The sequence below is a fragment of the Lepisosteus oculatus genome, chromosome 5 (assembly GCF_040954835.1).
Source record: "Lepisosteus oculatus isolate fLepOcu1 chromosome 5, fLepOcu1.hap2, whole genome shotgun sequence".
In the NCBI taxonomy this organism is placed as follows: Eukaryota; Metazoa; Chordata; class Actinopteri; order Semionotiformes; family Lepisosteidae; genus Lepisosteus; species Lepisosteus oculatus.
Genome location: NC_090700.1, coordinates 38,217,092 through 38,236,378, shown reverse-complemented (window position 1 = coordinate 38,236,378; position 19,287 = coordinate 38,217,092). Strand labels below are relative to the sequence as shown.

The window sequence follows — 19,287 nt, the reverse complement described above, 5'->3', positions numbered from 1 at the left end:
ACTTCATAAAGGGCTTCTGAACTTTAGTGAACTCCCTAGACCTCACTCAACATCTGTCAGTGAAATGCTCAAGTACTGTCTAGATTTATGAGTTTAATTGTTTCATTTGCTGAGTCCAGGCCACTGGGTAATGCGATTAAACAGCACTGGCGTGAACAGTAATGTTTTGTTTCCCGGAGCCCAGGATAGGCCAGCGAGCGAGATTGGTGGGGGATCCACTTATGTGAAACTAATTTGTATTTACCCAGTGCCATGCTGACCATTGGCAACTGCCGGTAATTGGCTTTTTAAATGACAGTGTGCAGGCTGCAAGTCTTGTCTGGGTAAAAGGACAGGGCTGTATTCAGCGATTGGAAAGGACCGTAAAGTTTTCCCCTGTGCCATAAATGCAAAGGCCATGATTTTATGATGCTATCGGAAATACAGGCATGTGCTTCAAGGACATAGGCCAAATTACAGTTTTAATTTCTGCATGGTGGGTTAACATGCAAAGCAGTCAATAAAAATATTCCATATCACTCTTCATCTTTATGGATTAATAAACTGCACAGAGAAATGCAAATGTCAGGCTGACATTCCTGGGTCCTGAAACCCATTTAGCTTCACTTTTGCATTGCTGTCATCTAACATCACTGTGTAAAACTGTAGAAGGGGTTTTCATTGTAGCTGCTCTTAATGGAAGGGCTGTTATCCAGGAAACGGACGAAACTGGTAGATAATGTACAATTGAAAAAGCAAAAGAGTAGTGAATCGCATAGTGGATTCAGTTGATCATATTCGGGCTGTTTATTACAGAATTATTTTATCTGAATACTCTCTTCCCCCAAAATATCCTAAAGGACTCCCTGATACCTATAATAATTAAAAATAGCCATTTATGGAGGGAGAGAGTACAGATTTGTCTTTATGTGCATGGGAAGTTACTTGTGATGAAATAAAACAAGTATGCAGACTGGTTTTCCCTCTGGGCGATTTTTCCATTGTCTCTGCTGCTCGTGCCTTTCGGTCTCCTCTACACCTCCATGCAAACGGCAACGCTGTGGCCTTAATCTTTCAGGGAAGGGAAGTCTTGTCCAAACGTTGTATCTAATTACAGCACAAATTGGCTGCTTTGTTAATTGGAAGCTCTGCAGTGGACTACAGACAATTAGCAGCCATAACCTAACGCGCACCCCTGAGCTAAATAAAGACATTATGATGGATCAGTAGTCCTGCTGTATCTACGTGTTTTTCTGCACAGAATTTACCATTGTGATGCATTATGGAATGTCCCGTGTGACCTTGTTTTTCTTTTGAAAGTGTCGTTTTCTGTGCTTCTTAATGCACAATCTTAATGAGGAATCATTGGAAATTGCCTTCATGTGTTTTATTTGCAAGAAGCTGTGTTCTACATCCTGACAGTGCAGTGCATGTCTGTTTTGTTCTATTTTAATCAATGCTGTACTACTGTATGCCTGCAATGCACTGCTGCCTTTAATTTCTAAATGAGTCCTCAATTGTGATCTCTGTGTTTTGCAAAAAATATAATTCAGAATAGAAATAAAGGAATTTTGCATTACATGCTTGCAAAATCCACACAATTGTTATAACACTATAGAAAGTATTCGTGAGCTTGTGTGATTAAATGAACAGAAATGACCGTGTAACACCTGTAAGATTTAGGTTTTTGGTTTCAAACACCTTCATACTTGTCTCAAATTATTAACAGGATTGACTGGGAGCATGATCTGCTGAGTTCTCAGCTGTGCCTAATTCTGGTACCAAGATTCTCATTGTGAAAAGGAGCTGGATTAAGACGTCCCCGAGTGTTAATGTTGCTAATATATCTGTGGTGATCTCTTATCCATCATGATTTCAGAGGTGTCCTGTGGTTTAAAGTTAAGCACTTTAACATTGAGTTTTTTTTACTTATTTGAAAATATGTGCAGGTTTACCACTTGGCAACCCTGAAACTGAAAACTGAGAAACTGATCAGGCATTCTGGAAAATAAAAAATTAGAAACACTGGATCAAAGGTTAAAGAAATATTTAAAAGTAAGTTATTTTCATCTAAAAGTTTTCTTGAATCCACAAAATATATTGAGCTTAAGCAGCGTGCAGCTTTATCTCTTGGGCCTTTGCCTGCCATGTTTGTGTGTTTTGAGAAGCGACTTCTCTCACTTTCCATCATTGATTTGAAGCAGATGTTGGGACACTCAGGTTGCAGATGGCTCCTTAAGCCAGTAATTACTGGAGCAGCACCTCTCCGCAATGCTGATGTCCAGCTGCCTGCAATTGCCACAGGAGATCAAGATACAAAGACATGGGAGGGGACCGATGCCGTCAGCATCTCCAGCCCAGCCAAGCCACATTGTGCGGGGTGTGCAGTGCTACTACGTGACATCCTGTTGCCTGAGACATTATAATAGTCAGCTGATCAGTCAAGCAGTTAGTTGATCTTTATTTTCTATGCATGGCCTCAATACTAATAAATAGAAATGTTAGGAAAAGCCACTATACTGCCTTGGATCAATACATGGCCAAGTCGAACAATGTGATTGCATAGGAAAATGCAGGATAAATTGCAAGATAAAAAAGGGACGCATTCCTTTCCTTTAAAGGAAGGGATGATAAGTTTTGTACAGTAGGTGAGAATTGTAGAGGCTCTTGCTGTATGAGCTGTCAGATGCAGGCCTTAACACTTGGTAAGGTGTTTTAGTGGTTAAAAGGCTGATACACCAGTCAACATGTCTGATTTGTTTTCTAGGGCAGCTTTGCACGTGTTCAGTGTGACTTCACATGCCAGTGTGCTGAAAAATATTTATGCAATGTTTTTGCAGCTGCTGGACAGAAATTCTTTTATTTCATTTTTTTCAGATGTTGCTTTATTAGGATAAGAAATAGCAGTGGGTGCAAAACCAAGGAGTTAGAGTTACAGTATGTTGTCAGTTAGCATCATCATAGCCAGCAATAGTTATGTAACAGTTATTGAGTCTGTTTATGACAAAAGCTATTCTCAGTTCATGGTGGCATTACTGTCCACTGGCCTCAGCCTGACATTAAACAATACAGGCAAACAAGTGTGTAATTCTGAAGAACAGTGCTGTTTTCTGATCCAGATGGGGTTGTATTAAATTAGAAGCTGTACACTGTAAGTACTGTGCTGTTTGTTGAAATGCTCTGTGATTTCAGAGCAATACATAGTGGTGAGATCACTGTTTGATAAATTATTTAGGAAGTGGTTTTAATCCACATATTGCCATTTTGAGATGCTTGTAAGCATGTTGTGCATATCTCAGTAATATGTACTGTACAAACATAGACAAAGAGATCAGCCAATATTTGCATGTGGTTGTAGATTGTGATCCACAGGCAGCACAATACTTGCGAAATGTTTTCAGTTTTAATATTTTTCAGTTTGTTGCTCATCGCTTCATGAGAAGGAAAACTTGCAAAATTTACTCATAATTGATTTGCCATCTGGTACTGAATGCTTGTACAACAAGGGACACTCTTCGACCACTTTTTGAGGAGCTTAAACGGTAATTAGGAAGACTAACAGCCTGATCAGAAACTGTGCCCAGAGACCCAGTATCTGTCCTCTGTCTTGCCTCCCACAGCGTGTCTGTTCTCCTTTTACTGTTAACCCTTGCATTGCTGGGAAAACACATGGAGAGACCGAGCACAACAGGCAGAGAGAGATTGCTGACAAAAATAACATTTAAGACAGGCTACTGTTTATTAGCTTGGGTTACTACTTAAGGGAGCTTTTAATTTGGCTAATTCATACAAAAATAAGGAAACAGAAGGAAAAATGAGGTAAATTGAAATTAAGATTAATTCATTAATTAAGATTTTTTAGTTTTGCAAAGTTGTGCAATCCCAGAGTTTTAGCCAGGACCCCTCTATTCTTATGAACAGTCATGGGATCTTCAGTTTAAAATCTCATTTTATTTGTTATATCCTAATGTAAGGTTTTAGCTCATTGAGGCTTTAGTTTGAGAACTCAGGTCCAGGTGAAGAGTGCCACTTACTGGTCTACCAATACCATTTACAGCAGCAATCTAGTTTTCCTCAGAGGTCTCTTGTGCCTGTACTCTCTGGCCTTGCTTATCTTCTAAGGTCTGGTAACAGAATGGTAGCTCTGCTATAGAGGTTCTTTGATAAATTACTCCATTTACCGTCTGGATTAGAAAGTTCTGGTACATTTTGCTACAATTTTGGCTGTGTGGCCAAGCCACAAGGCAGTAGGGTGGGACAGGTCAGCTGAGTCAATAGAGAGAGACTGGAATACATAAAGAGGGGACCAGCTAGATTTCTGAACGGGTCCTTGCTGCTCAGTCATTACTGTCCTGATGTGATGGTATAATCCCTGTGGCAGGTGAATATGTACAACCAGCACTTTCCTGACAAAGAACTATGGAAGGCTGAAGACAAATGCCAGCTTGTACAGTCCTATTCAACAGGAATAGGTATGGGCACATTGCATGTGTCCTGGATATGTGCGTACCAGATTCAGATTACCCAAGTAATATTTTAACATTTTACGTTTCCCCAGGATTACATTCCAGCTTGGGTTCATTCTGCACTTTAAATGCCAGTATGTATACTTTTCAAGAGATTACGGCAGTCATTTAGTTGAAACATTAGTGATTGACGCAGGACACTTTTCTTTCTTTAATAAATAGTGATGAAGTCCATCTTGCGTGACTGTGCTCACTGGACAGAGCGCACATTTCCTTCTGCTTTCCCTACCAGCCCAGAACAGAGACACTTTACTCCCTTTGTTCTCCAGCTGCTGTGGGGAGAGTCCTACTTTAAATTTTTAAACAGCCACTGTTATCAGTGCACCTGATGGACTGCTGGTACAAGAATGGGCCATTGTCGCGAGTCGCTTCGTTGCGCTCAAGTTAGCGGAGCCTGCGTGCTAGGGCCCTGGCCTGCCAGAGTGGGTACCGGAGTGTTCCCTCTGTGCCAGGCAATGAAAAGACCGTCTGTATCGAGAGCTTTGCTGCCCCCACCCCACACGCAGTGATCGGGAACCCCCAGCTGTGCCCTGACGGCGCCAGGCCACACGTGCACTTGGCCCTCTGCACAGATAGAGAGCTCTTGTCAGGAGCTGGTGTCCTTCATTCATGGGTCCAGCGGCGCAGTGTAGTCTGGAGATTGGCACTGGCTGTTCTGCGCATGGCTGAGGACTGAGACATGCTCCCTGCTTGAGTATTTTAAAATAAGGGATAGCCGAGTTGATTTTGCTCAGTACTCTAACATGTCAAAGAGTAATTTAAAGCACCAGGCCTAGTCTGGCAAGATGAAGATCTGGATCCCTCCATCAAAAAGTAAACTTGTTTTTCTCATAGTTATTGAGTTATTACTGTACATGTCAAAGAACCAAACGGAAGAAAGAAAATCGGTGTGATTGCAAAACACATCCCAGACACCCACAGATATACAGTACATACAGCTTAACCAACAAGTTTAGAGTAGGCTGAACTGCAGTGCAGTGAGAACTGACTGGAAGATGATTTTTAAACATCATTTGTTTGAGGAGGTTTCTGACCATGTACTATAGATGCATGTGAAAAGGAATGTAAAAGGCATGCAGATCATCTTATTAATAATACTACCCAAATGTGTAAACTGCCCACTTAGACAAACTTAATGATGGGACTTGATGCCCACTCACACATGCATGTGTGTAGAACTGTAAAAATTTTAAAAGAACAAAGAACAAAGGGGGTAACTGGGTTTAATAACAGGTGCTGGAAAGGAACCAGACAGAGGACAAACCAGTGGGTGGGCAGTCCAGGCTCTCGGAGCTGGACAGTGAGCTGTGGATGAACGCCCTCAGAAGAAAACCTTTGGGCTTTCTGGAACCTGATGGGTTTAATTCCTACAATGGTGCTTACGAAACAGGCTTTGTGTCCTTGAGTATTCAGTTTCGTTCTGTGTTTTTAAATGGGGAGGTGGTGGTGGTGGCAGCAGGTGAAGATGGCACATTGACCCAGGTTACCAGGCCTCCTGTATTGATCCGTTTTAGCTGGGTCGCCTGACACTTAAAGTAGTAACACTTCCTTATGCCACCATGTCCCTCTGTGTGTTGATGAGGGCACGGAACTTTCTGAGTGTCAGTGGGCTGTCCGTCCTTTCTAGTGCAAAATGTGTCGATACTCCCCCTCCCCACAGACACAGATCTGCTCGGAATTCCTGGGCACCCACTTCTCGCAAGCAGTCTGTATCAAGGGCTGGGACTGCTATTGTCTCCCACGCAGACTGCCTTTCTGTGTGCGTCAAAGTGTCTGTTTTCACTCGTATTCCCATAAAGGACCCCCAGAGAAACAGCCATCTTAACCCCTTCACCCCTGGAAATGACTGTTTCTGATATTGCAGTATTGCACTCCATGGATGTGATCTTGCGTTCCGCATTTAAGTCCCTTGTCGCAACTTCATAACCGTTTACCTGTATCGTACTGTAAAGTGAACTGTGCTGAGCAATGTCTAGAGGTAGTTTTGGAATGTCTGAGCCTTACATAATCTGTAAGAAAAGAATGGTATTTGTATTTTTGAAATACTATGAATTTAATGTTTCTTTTGTATGAAGGGTTTCAGATTCTCGTGTGATCCTAGTGGTTTTTATTACAGGAGTTACTGTAGTATCTGATACTGAACTGCTTGAGAGAAAAATATCTCTGAATCACCAAGGCTTACAGGTTCCAAATGTAATGTGTTGTGACTGGTTTGAGCTGCACGACATCATTCTCCCTGAATCCTTTATAGAAGTATTTCTTAGCCCTTTTTATGCTATATACTAGCAGGTGTGTTTTAATTTCAGGGATTATACTTCTGCTTGTGATCTGTGTGGAACATTGCCTGTTGCCTATAAGATGTGCAACTGCTATGTTATGAGAAACTGCAATATTGAGTTTTACAAAAATGGATCAAGCATTAGTTATACCGTTTGTAAGAATATATTTACTGTAGGCTAACAGAGCATTTAGTTTCTGAAGTGTTACAAATATTGTGTTTTAAACTAACGGCATGCTGGTTTTGAAAATGAAGGCAAGTTGCACTTAAGATGCGAACAGAAGCAGGGAGTAGTGTTGTGGACTCTGGAAGGGGTCTGGCCTCAGATCCCGGATGGGATGCTGTGCTGCTATTGTACTTTCAAAGAAAGTACAGTACACTCAGTTTACTGCAGTATGAGCCTGCAGCTGATCATTTGTAACTGGGGAATTTGTTCTCGTTTGGTTGTATCTGGTTAACTGCATCCATGAACGTTCCTTTCTTCAGGAAGGATTAGTGCTTGGAGACTGTGGCATGTGAGAGGTGGGAGGGAGGGAGCGGGGTTTTGCTGTTCCCCTGTGCAAACTTATGTAAAAGAAAACAAACTTTTCATTCATGCCCAGTTGTATTGCTGGGTTTCTGCCAGTGAAAAAAAACCCACGTAAAGGACGATGAGGAACAGCAAGAATCCGAAACATCTCGGCCAACCAGGGGCGGGCGGCCTGTTATTGGGACATTGACGTGAGTAAAACCGGAGAAGAGTGGCGAACCGCTATGGGTTAGACTGCGCGGTTAAGCTCATTGTTCTCCGGGACAGAAGAATTTATGAATCAGTTTGAAGTGAACAAAGCCCTCACTTTTATTTACTTAACATTTGCATGAAAGCCCATGTCCTGAAACCCGCAGTGAGCCTGCAGGTTTGCGGTAGTAAAGTGAGCCCGGCAGCGGGAAGCATTGTTTTTCTTGTGCACTGCTGCCAATGTCAGCACTCGGGACTCGTACCTTTGCTACACAGGAAAATGTGATCACCATGGTAATGCAATTTTGTTTCCATGGCAAATAATTTGGTGGACCAATCTGTAAGTCTGCGTACATCCCCTTTCCACGTTTTAACACCTCAAAATAATGCCACCATTATTACAACTCCCTTCATCACCCATGCCTTCCTGCTTCTGTAAGACCAGTCTGCTGGTCACTCCATCTGGATTGAAGAACTGCAAAAATGGTTTAATCAGTCATTGTTCAGATAAATTACAAAACTGAACAGGATGGAAATCTTTATACAGATTTATAGAGCTTTTCTTGTAAAAAGAATCTCCACTTTTTTTTTCCCTATGGTGAACCCATCTGATTTGGCTAATGGTTGCCCTTCTGGTACTGCAGTGGGGCAGCCAGGTCCTACAGACGTGCTCCTCGCTCAGCATGTGGGCTGCAGGCTCCACACAGCATGTTGTAGGTACAGAGCTCATAAAAAGCAATGTCCCTGCAACTCTGTTGCTGGTTGCCCTGGGTGACTGTGTGGGTCCCCATGCCCTGGTACAGGGGACACTGTACTGTAAAAATTACCAGAATTTACCGGGCGCCTTCCTTTAGATGAGACGTAAAACCGAGGTCCTTTCTCAAAAATCCCAGAGTGCTTCTCGAAAAGATGAGGGGTGTTACTCCAGGGTCCTGGCCACATTTCCCACTGGCCTCCTAATAATCCCCATCTTTGAACTGGCTTCATCACTCTGGTCTCCTCCCCACTGATAGCTGATGTGCGGCGAGTGTACTGGCACGCTAATGTTGCCGTTGTATCCTCCGTTGGTGGTGGAGGGGAGTCCCCATTGCCTCTACAGCACTTTGACTGGAGAGTTCAGAAAGGCACTATATAAGCATAATATATAGTGCCCCCCCCCCCCCCCCCCCCCCTCCCAAGTAGCTCCCTGCCAGTCTTGTGCCATCCCCTGGGAAATCAGCTTGGTAGTGAAAAAAGAAGTTCCTGTGGTTGGTGTCCACAGCATGTGTTGGGGAGAATCTGTCGTGTCTGTGCATTGCCTCTTCAGTCACCCGGATCAACGGATCAATCCCATCAGGAGATTGGTGTCACAGATGCCTTCGGCAGAAGCGATTTGTGCTGTTTGAGAAAGTGGCATTCTGGTTTTAGTGCGGGGGCAGTGTGTTTGGCTCAGTCCTGGATGTCTGGAGGAGGAGAGCAGCCGGGACTGGATGCAGAGGGGGTGGGAGACCCCTGGGGAGGTGAGCCGAGGGGGAGCAGCCAGGGCGGGGAGGGAGCGTGTGGGCAGAGAGAGCCACAGCCAGGAATACAGAAGACTAATTTGTTTTTTTAAATTGGATTTTGTATTTACAGCCTCAAAACGCAGCAGACTAGAGCCCTGTTTCTCCCTTCCAGAGTAATCACTCCTTTTGATTAAAGATAATACCAAGTTTTTGGAGGGTCAGGTTTTTGGTTCCCAGGTTTATTTGAACAAGTTAATGTTGACCGCTGAGCCTGTTACTTTCGGAGCACTTCAAGTCAAATTGCTCTGGTTTCTTCATTTCAGCCCTCACTGCACATGTGAGATGTTTTAGAACTTTTTCTGGGGCATATATTCCGTACATCGGAATTAAAAGCCGATTCCTCCTCATTTCATGGTCATTCTGTACTTCCATATGCTTTTGTTATTATTTCTCCAGTGGATAACATATTTCATCCTGTAATCGGTCTCTGTTCTGGGATTCCTGATTGCATATGCGAGTAGAATTAGCATATTGTAATGCATTATTGATTTATTTGTTGCTGCTCTTGTGAGAGCGTACAGAAACCAGATGCAGTAAGGAGGTTAAGAGGTCAACCAGGGAGCCAAGGGGTGCCTGCGGTGTGAAATGTGAAAATCCATCTGACAGGCATCTACCTTTTGAAGGCTTTAGCATCCTCCTCAACACAGGCACAGATAAATGTGTGGGCAGCAGTGCTTTATGTGTGCATGGGGAGAGGGCTGGAGGTTATTCATAATTCATGAGGGGGGTGGAGAGTGGAGAGAAGCAGGACCAGACAGAGAATCACTGTTTATGTACTGTATGAGTGTAATAAAAAAACAGAGCGAGAGAGGGACTGGAGGGAAAGAGATAGCAGCCCAGCTGTAGATGCACAGAAAAAAAAGGTCTTCAGTCTTAACATCTCTGGATAAGAGAAGAATCTTCTTCCCTCACACCTTTGATTCAGAGGTCTGGATTTTATTTTTAGAATATATATATATATGAAGAGAAGGAAGTGCTTATTTTGACCAGTTAATTGGACAGGATGCTTCAGCCTCGGGGGCAGTCACATTACACTTTAGGCGTGTGAATGAGAGGTAATTCCGCTTTTACGTTATTCGTGTTCTAGCCACAAGGAAAGGCTTTTGTTGTTGGACAGGTGCAGCGCCTGGGGCAGAACGGTTTTATCAGAGGTCATTTTGTGTGCTAGCATGTGCCACAGTGTTTACGGCAACATCAGAGTATCGCTGATCGGCACTGTACTTCTGAGTAGAGTTTATCATTTGTATATTATTCGAAGGTGATGCTTTTATTTGGGGGAAAAAAAATATCGGCACAGGATTTTGCAATTAGATATGACCAATAAGTTCTGCAGTCCTAACAAAATGAATTTTGTTAGTTGAGCTGGGTACTAATAAAAACAATTCTTGTTATTGTAAGTAACAATCTTAGTGTTCTAAAATTTGCTTTTTAATGTATGGGTGTCCACGAATGAAGGATAGAGGATGTTCTGTATTTCAAGGTGAAATTAACAAATAGTTGCCATATGAAATATATTAAAGAACAGGGTAAGTGACAACAATAACTTCTAAATAGTATCAGAGCATCCCCGTCTGAAAAGAATGATTCAATATTAATTCACAGATTGACAAGGTGATGTTAAGAGCTTGTGTTTCAGCTAAGAGTGAAGCATGACCTGTTTGTGGTTGTTGATGAGGAAAAACAACAGATACTGAATTGTTAATTAGAAAGGTATTGCTGATATTGTTTATTTTTATCAGTGTATTGATCAAGCAGTATAGCTGGGTTTCAAAAGGAATTTTCCTTGATGTCCCAATCTGCAATAACCACTTATCTCCCCTCTTTGTCAGGTGCAATTTCCTCTTCCTCACTGAGGACTCTGTCTGACATGCATGATTTCTTTGTGTGACCAAACCGTAACTGTCTCAGGCTGTCAGTTCTATGATGTATTAATTTACCAAATGCATCTACTATATTGTGACCCTTTATTAATTGAAAATATTATATTGTGTTGTCCTGTGGATAAGAGGTCAGTGTCTGGTTGGAAACGCTACAGTAAATATATTTAATAGAATTTGAAAATCTGAGCATGGTTGACAATTAAACGGTAAATTAAAAATTACTGACCGCAAGATTTATGGCAATTTAATCTGGCTAAAACAGACTTCAACGAATGAAGTCAACAAATTCACCAGATACATGAAAAACAACATTTTTAATGGTAGATTACAATTGAACAACTTCTGTGAAATCCCCCTAGTCCAATACTTAAGACGGCAAAGGCATACAAAAAAGGCCAGTTTAATGCAGTAAAAATAAACGAACTAAATAATATTATTGAGAAGGAGAGTTACTGTCTCTCAAGGAGCCCAAGAAAGACAGTACACTGCTGTAGTGTACTGAGAGCTCAGCGAGGTGGATTAGCCGCTAAATGTAACGTTGTGTGAGAACCATTGGTTTTCAGGTTTGGGGCTGGAGATAAAAAGGTTAATAGCCCATTTTCTTCCAGAAGGAAGGATGCGATAGCTAAGGGGAGACCGCCTCATCTCCAAAAATATTAGGATTAAAGTCTTCTCCCCTCTGGGGAGATTAAACCTTATTCTCATGACTGATTAGGTTTTGTTGAAAAAGAAACCATTTTTTTCATGTCTCGAATTCCAGCTGCAACCCATCACTGTGTACATTTTAATGAGATAATAGAATACACAATGATTGCTTTCATTGCTTAAGATTATATGTTGTTAAAATCTATTTTTATGTAGTTTTGAAGAAAGCAATTCTGTTGTACGTCTATGCTATCGGACAGAAAAGAATAAGGATCCTGTGTGTGTACGGTATTTGGTAATGATCAGAATAATAAAGGGCTTTACCAGGGTTGGGCACCAGGGTGGCGCAGTGATGAAGCCCAGGTCAGCTCTGGATGTGGGATCTGTCTGCCTGGAATGGGTATATTCTTTCTCTGTTTGATTGGGTTTTCCCCAGGTGCTCTGGTTTCTCCCACAGTACAAAGAAACACTGGCAGGTTAGTTGGCTTCTGGGAAAACTGGCCCTGGTATGAGTGTGTGCGTCTGTTTCGGTTGTTCTGGTGTCTGTGTGTGCCCTACTGTGATGGACCCTGTAATGAATGAAGCGGTTAGAAAATGGATGGATTTACTGAAAATCAGAAAAGCATTTCACAAATCTCTTTGGAAGCCGAGATTCACTAAACACAAGGGTTCATGGAATTTGTCAAGGCCAGCAATAGACAGCTCTTTGTGCAGCGTCTCTCTGGGTCTGGCTGCTTGTATTGACCTTTGGTGATGTCACTTGCGTGTATCTTGGGGATAAGCTGCGATCTAAAAAAACATAGATGGTCAGGAGGCACAGAGCACAATAGCTGAGAGTCCTATTAACTTTCCACGCCTTGTTTGCAGGTGTGTCTTTTGAAACAAAGCTGTGCAGCTCACCCAGCAGAGGCTCCTTTGATCTATTGTATTTTTGTAAGTTTTTGGAAACATCCTAGAATACCTGTGTCTAAAGAGGTAGTGGTTCTTTTTTTAAACTGCCTATAAGGTATTGCAATTTCTAAGTAACTTGCCTTGTGAAGTTTTGGACAGACCAGCACTGCCTGCCCCAGTGCAGCTGTATGATGAAGGCAATTGGAACCACCAGGGCTGTGTAAAAAGCCAGCATAGATATATTCTGGCTCTCATGCACAATGTCCCAAGGCTATGCAGAGAAGCCTTTGATCACGTCTCGGCGGAAATGCTTGGAGCGCGTCTTTCGGTCTCGCTGCAAGAGCATGCCTCGACAGGACTTCTCTGGCTGGCACTCGCAGAGGAAACTGTTGCCCATGTTTACTGACCAGTCCAGATTGCATGATCAAAATGCAGTCGCTTTGCCTGTCACAGTCCGTGTGGATACTCCGTGGGGCTGATTTCCACAGATCAAACATCCCCCATTGAACTAGCTTATCCTGTGAATGGCATAAAATCGCACCAGATGTCTTATCAATATTTAGCGGGATGCGTCAGTGTACAGCGGCCTTAGCTGAGATCACTGGCAAGGATTAGACTAGAAGTAGAAGCGTGCTTCTCTGCTATGGCTGAATGAAGATTCTGCTCTGTTCCAGGTATAGAAGTTGTAAAAGGCATGTTTGTCCTCCAGGTTTTCAGTGCCAGTGATGTCAGATACAATGCATCCCTACATGCAAGCTGCATCTTCACAGTGCAGGTAGAACGGGTGATCATGACTTTTTCCTTGTTACAGTATGAAGAGGCTCAGCTTGCTGTGCCTAGCACACAATGAAACATGGCAGCCCTAGTTAGAGTGCCTATTCTTTGTCAGAAAGCCCCATGGCCTAAAAGCCTTTCATATCTAATGTGAAGAGACTGCCAACTGAGGGAGTGGTTCTGATTATTTTGAGTTCACCTGTTTGTCATATAGTGGTTACTCACTCTTATCATGCAGTTTAATGAGTTCCTATAACTTTCATGTTATATTAAAGGTGCTGAAGGCATCATAGACTTATTTTATGCACTGAGTCTGTAAATGATGTGCCCTAATGATTAACAAAGTTACACTATCCTCTCAGAGGGGGGTTTTATGGTGGACCAGAGTGCTCCCTATAAGAATAACACGCTGCTTATGTGACTTGCATGCTGGGTGTAGCTGAGATACAGTGAAATACTCCTTTGCTCCAACCCCTGAACTTTTCACAGGGCCAGTACAGCACACTGGCCATGGATCATGTAAGGTACACACACAGAGACGTGGCTCTGGTGCGTCAGCCACCAGACAAGGTAGCTAGTGAAGGCTCAAGTTTCAACACTACCGCAGAACCTGGCTCTTGCCTAAAAACCTCTAATCTACCAAATATTTTGGCTCTAGAGCATTTTTTAATTTTTTTTGGCTTCTAAAAGATTACTTTTTGTCCACACAACTATTAGTGTTTCCACCGTTGTTATTTGTCAGGCTTTCTGCAGTGGGTGTGAGCTTTGATGGTGCTTAATAACAATCAATTACTTTTCAGAGTTTCTTCGCACCCCTCTCATGGCCTGGTCTCTGACTTGCTTTTGGTCTGTCCAGCCCCACCTGTCTGTGGGAAATGTTTCCATTCTGAGACTCATCACAGGACCGAGGACCGAGGGCTGTGGCTTTGCAGCCTGTTTACTAAGTAAAGGCCTTAATGAGCCCAGAGGGTGTTTCTCGTTCTTGTTATTGCGACCATAGATACCTTAATTAAACCCTTACAAAATCCATTTGTCACAAAACTGCACACCCTAAACCCCCTACGCCCCTCCTCGCTCCTTCTTCTTTGTTATCCTTCTTGTATTAGACCCCCAGGGGGAACGTATTCTCACCTCTGACTGGCTGCACCAATCACCGCGCTAGCCTGCTTGTATCCCAGGAGGCAGCATGCTGAGATCTGCCAGGAGCCATGGAATTTCTTTAATCACCACGGTAACCAGGCAGATGGACTGGTGCAGGCAAATAAGGACTATGAGTGATCTCTAGGCCAGGCCACAGTACTGCATCGAATCTTGAGAAAAGATCTTTTTTTGTTTCTTTGATTTCTCTCTGTGCATGGTGCCAGAGGTGCTTTGTAAAACAGCAGAGTGAAATGCTGAAATATAAACTTGACAGTTTTTTTAATGAAATCAGTGTTCCATGCTTCACCATTTGAACTGAAATGTGCCAAAGATAGTCTATATATTTATGTAGAACATGGTAAAAATTAGTGATAAGAACTCTCCTCTTCTACAGTATATACTGTATGTATATTTATGTGATGGTTGGCTGATACTGTATCTTCAAATACAGGGTGTCCAATTGATATTTTACAAAGAGTCCTACTTTTTCAAAATAACCAGCCTTGACATTTAGACACAGCTATATCGCCACGGCGCAGGGCAGGCATGAAAGCTAGAGTGCGTGTTTGGTAATGGCCTCGGATGCATTCTCTCCTCAACAACAACCCAGGTGTTGTGGAGAAAACTGGACAATTCCACTCGTATTTTGTGAGCATTAAAGAGGTTACAAATGAGAGGGGGCCGTGTGGAGCCAACATTGCTCATTTAATTGCTAGTAACTTAATATTCTGTCTGTCCCTTTTCCAAGGATCCTGTGGAGTAAGCTTCAAACTCCCACAGTCCTCTGTGTAAACATGCAAGGACGTGTACCTACTGTAGATCCTGGTGTCGTTCTTGAAGGAGTCCCCTGTGAATACCTGAATCAAGTCATCACATGGTCTTTTCTGCTCCGAGCCAAAGCCTTTCAGTTTCCTTGGTGTGCCTGAGTGTGTGGTACCGTCACTAGTGCAGCACCATCCCTGTTGCAGTGTGGCAGCCGAAATAGACCACAATATTCCCAGTGAAAGTCTGAGCGAGGTGCTCATTTTAATACCGCAGGAAGATTCACCAAGCCGTCTGGAATGCAGGATTAGGCTTAATGGTTCCAAGCGCAAGTGGAAAAACTTGAATGATACCATTGGTGTCAAATCCCAGAAAAAAATACACTGCTTTGTGGTCAGTGCTCTGGGTATGTTAAGGAGATGGTGCGTTGTTTGCGACCAGTTGAAGGTGCTATGAAATGGAAATAAGTGTGAGGAAAATGAGAGCACATCTGAGGAAAGAACTTCTTCCTGTTGCTGTGACAGTCTTGGATATTCCTTCCTCTTTTGCTACAGTAGCTGCAGAGCAAGGGATTGCATCTCTCCCCGTTTTGCACAGATCCAGTGTCGCCACAGATCTCCGTTAATTGCAGAGGAGACCTTTTTAAAAAAATTCTTGTAGAATTTCAGCCACCAGTCTTTCTGTTTTATGGAACAGTATCAATTTTCATGTGTAAATATTGTATTCAAAGTAAATCTCCTTTTCGGGAATTAACTTCTAGAGCTGCTTTATCATGGATACTCGTGTGTTTTCAACTGATCTGAATGTTTCCATACAGTGTGTTGCTTGTAAAAACATGGAGATATTTGACCCAACCCTATCCCCACGCTGGATAGAGGTAGCCCTGTCTTTGAAAATAGCTCATATCCTTACATTGCCATTTCCCATGGGGAAGTGTTTAGATCTTGCCTTTATTTATCCCTCCCTGGGGACATGCCTCACACACGGATGAATGTAAATAATGCCTTATCTGGTGAGCAGAATATCATCTTGGGTAGATGCTTAAAAGCCCATTGCTTGCTGTTTTGCTTCCTCTGCTTGTGTGAATTATGGGGGGATACCCCCCCTCTTGCCCCTCCCCCTCTGCCCTCCAGGATTTCATTACTCCTCCCCTTTGTGATGATGTTGCTAAGGCAACCAGCAAGCAGATGCTTTTTGCCATTGGATGAGGTGATACTTAGGGGTGAATAGGCCTTCAAGTGAGGCTTGAATTTGGAAATGAGTGCACCCAGAGAGAGGGAGGCAGGGGGTGGTTCAAGCACTGTGTGTGTGTGTTTTTTTTTGCAAGTCTGTGTAGGTCTTTATGGAATATGTGGGCGAAGTGTCTGCTTTTGTAATTCTTTTGTTCATTTTTATGATGGTCTAGCATCCGCCTTGAATTGAACTGATGTATTCCAGTTCTGTTACCTGTGTAATAGTGTTCAACTTATCACTGCTTTGAAACGATGGAATGAGAGCATTTTTAACGTCCCCCGGCCCCTATCTTTTCACCCCCTCTTATTTTTAAGAGCTATATGGGGGAAGGGAACACAATTCATTGAACTAATTGGGCCAATTTAATTAGCCGCGTAAGTGCCTGCTCAGAGAGGAAGCACTGGGGGTTGGATTCTGTTATAGAGCTGCAAAGTGCTAGCTAGCTACACAGTGTTAGGCTTGGTTATTTGGATTTACACTGTATATATTTGGCTACAGCTTAAAGTCCATGTAAATGTTGTGGCACATTTGCTGCTCATTAAGTTCATCTCAAAATGTTTGTTATGACCTAAAAAAGTAAATTGAGCTCATGCCATTTCACACTCATCTGGTTCTTAGGCATCACCACTCCTCATCTGTCTCAGGATTTGCTCTTTATATGCTGAGTCATGCCTTGCTTTCTTACCCCTTGTTTTCTGAGCTCTGATCTCCTTTCAACTAAGGTGAGGTAGGGAATTCACTGTGCAGGAGATCCGTGTCCTAGGCAGCAGGAAGGGAAGACTGCTTTTTATCTTCAGATTTCAGGAAGACGAATATGCCTCTGAGCAGCATACCACAAACAACCTGGAAATAGCTAAGAGCCACATGCATTAGTGGGTGAAGCATTTATGTTCTTTAATTGCTCTGATGAGCAGTTTACTTTGACTTCTGTTGCTGTTACTAATAACTACTGACAACTTCAGCCTCCAGATTCCTTTGACAGTACTGCTCATCCATGTGTCTTCAGTAAGGCCTCATCCATTATCAAGGAAACAAAATATACGCAAGTGGCTTATCAACTCATTGCGGGTTTCCAAGCACCACGAAGGGCCGAAAGTTAACACTATATTGGCAGACGGTGTCCTGCAGGTGGCGCAGTTGTCACGTGGAGCCCGAGTCATTGAACAACGAAGGCGTCCTGTTGGGATTGGCTGCAGGCAAATGGAGAGCTGTGATAACAGTAGGTGTAGGTTTGGTCTGTAAAGATGAGAGTTTGAGTCACTGTTGAGACCCGAGACGTGAGGCCAGAGCCTGTCAGGACTTAAGAAGGGGTTGTGTTGCTGTGGCCCAACTCATCAGCTGTGCCAATAAAGCATGTTGAAATGTATAAATCTGGATGTCTGCTGGCAGTAGCACAATTATCCACTACCAGCTCCAACATCACTACTCCCTTGAGAAAGGAGAGCAGCAATGTGTGAGGGACAAGGAGATTGAGGGAGCGAGGTTAACGGGAGAAGGAGCAGTGACACTCAACTTTTCTCAGAGTGAGAGGAAAGGAGGGGTCATTAGGGGATGTTTAGTTTTACAGTAGAACATGCTCCTGCATATGCATATGAGTGATTTGAAAGAAGAGGACAGCTGTGTACTGTAGGCCAAAGCCCTCTGCATTAGTGTGATTAGTGACATCCTGTAGACACTGGTTTGTGCTGGATAAAAACTATTGCTGCTGATGGTTTTACTTTACCTTGTAGAAGTTCCCAGCAATTTACTGTGGTATAAGCAGAGTCATTTAGTTAAGTATAATAGCTCTTCAAAATCCTGGTAACTGTATTTTAAACACGAATGGAATGACAAATGATGTACGGGGAACTGGGCCAAGTGCATGGTGTAACAATGGAAAGACAAAAGACACCGTGCAGACGTCTTGGCGAAAAGCTTCAAATGGGCCGAGAGCTGCAGCTTTGAAAGAAAACTAGGATGGAGAGCACAGACTTTTTATTAACCTGCACTAGTGTTCACATTAGAAGCTCAACACATTCTCAAATATCTCATGAGTTTCCTTCAAGAGGTGGAGGGTTTGTGTTAGAATAAGCTCTTGTATTTCATGATGCACGCCTCGTGTGTTTTTCTTCCCAAGGTTTCAATATTAAAAAAGGCTCCAGATCTCGGGATGAGCAGCTAGGAAGAGAATTATCTCATTGAGCCTTATACACTGTCCATGAGACCCTTTTCTAGAATTACTGTCAAAGAAGCGGAGCCCTACATTCCAATCTTGACAGTTCAATGAAAGACAAAGCGCTGTATGGATTAAATTCTCAAAAAGGGAGAAGCGCTTGGATTTCTGTTTCAATGAACTTGGATTACTTGTTACAGAGGGATGGAAGAAATAAAAAAACCTTTGTCAACATTATGCAACACTGGAGGAAAAAGCTTGTTTAACACTTATTGTTCATAATCAGTGTAATCGGTCTAATCCTGATCTATGGTTTAGGGGTTGTGTGAATCAGAAGAATTGAAAATATCACCTTGCATAGGTAGTTTAACATCCAAGTATGTTTTGGCAGGAAGGGCAAACACAGGCTCGGCTGTGAGTCACAGTGACGAGCACAATTGATTAACATTTAGAGATTCAAAAATTTTAGGCATAAACATTCATGGTTAATTCTATGAAATGCACATGATTTCAGTCCTCCCTCATGCATAAATGACATAAGAATTCTGTCAAATATATTAAGTTGGCTGCAAAAGTCTCCCAATACAAAGGCTTTTTGCAGAGATGATTGCTTACTGAAGGGTAATGTCATTAAAGACTGGAGCTTTTGCAACTACTGTGAAAGACAGACCATTTAACAGGTTAGGTATCAACTGGTATGTTAACAGAGGACACGATCGTGTGTCTGAAATGACCCTCTTCCCTGTGAATTACAGCCTTGCTACCGGG

General features: G+C 42.7%; 1 protein-coding gene across 29 annotated transcripts in view; it reads left to right on the top strand.

Annotated features, from left to right (window-relative positions):
• The window catches only part of nfasca (neurofascin homolog (chicken) a), an 83,345-nt gene that overhangs the window by 10,530 nt on the left and 53,528 nt on the right, over positions 1-19,287 (top strand). The window contains exon 1 of one of the 29 annotated variants that reach the window (XM_015342662.2): positions 9,839-9,969. The exons of 26 other annotated variants lie outside the window; for them this stretch is intronic. The gene's annotated coding sequence lies outside the window, so the exon portion shown is untranslated. Of the gene's footprint in view, positions 1-9,838; positions 9,970-9,998; positions 10,098-19,287 lie in introns of those variants that run through there. 2 more of the 29 variants (XM_015342661.2, XM_015342668.2) reach the window with 2 other exon arrangements.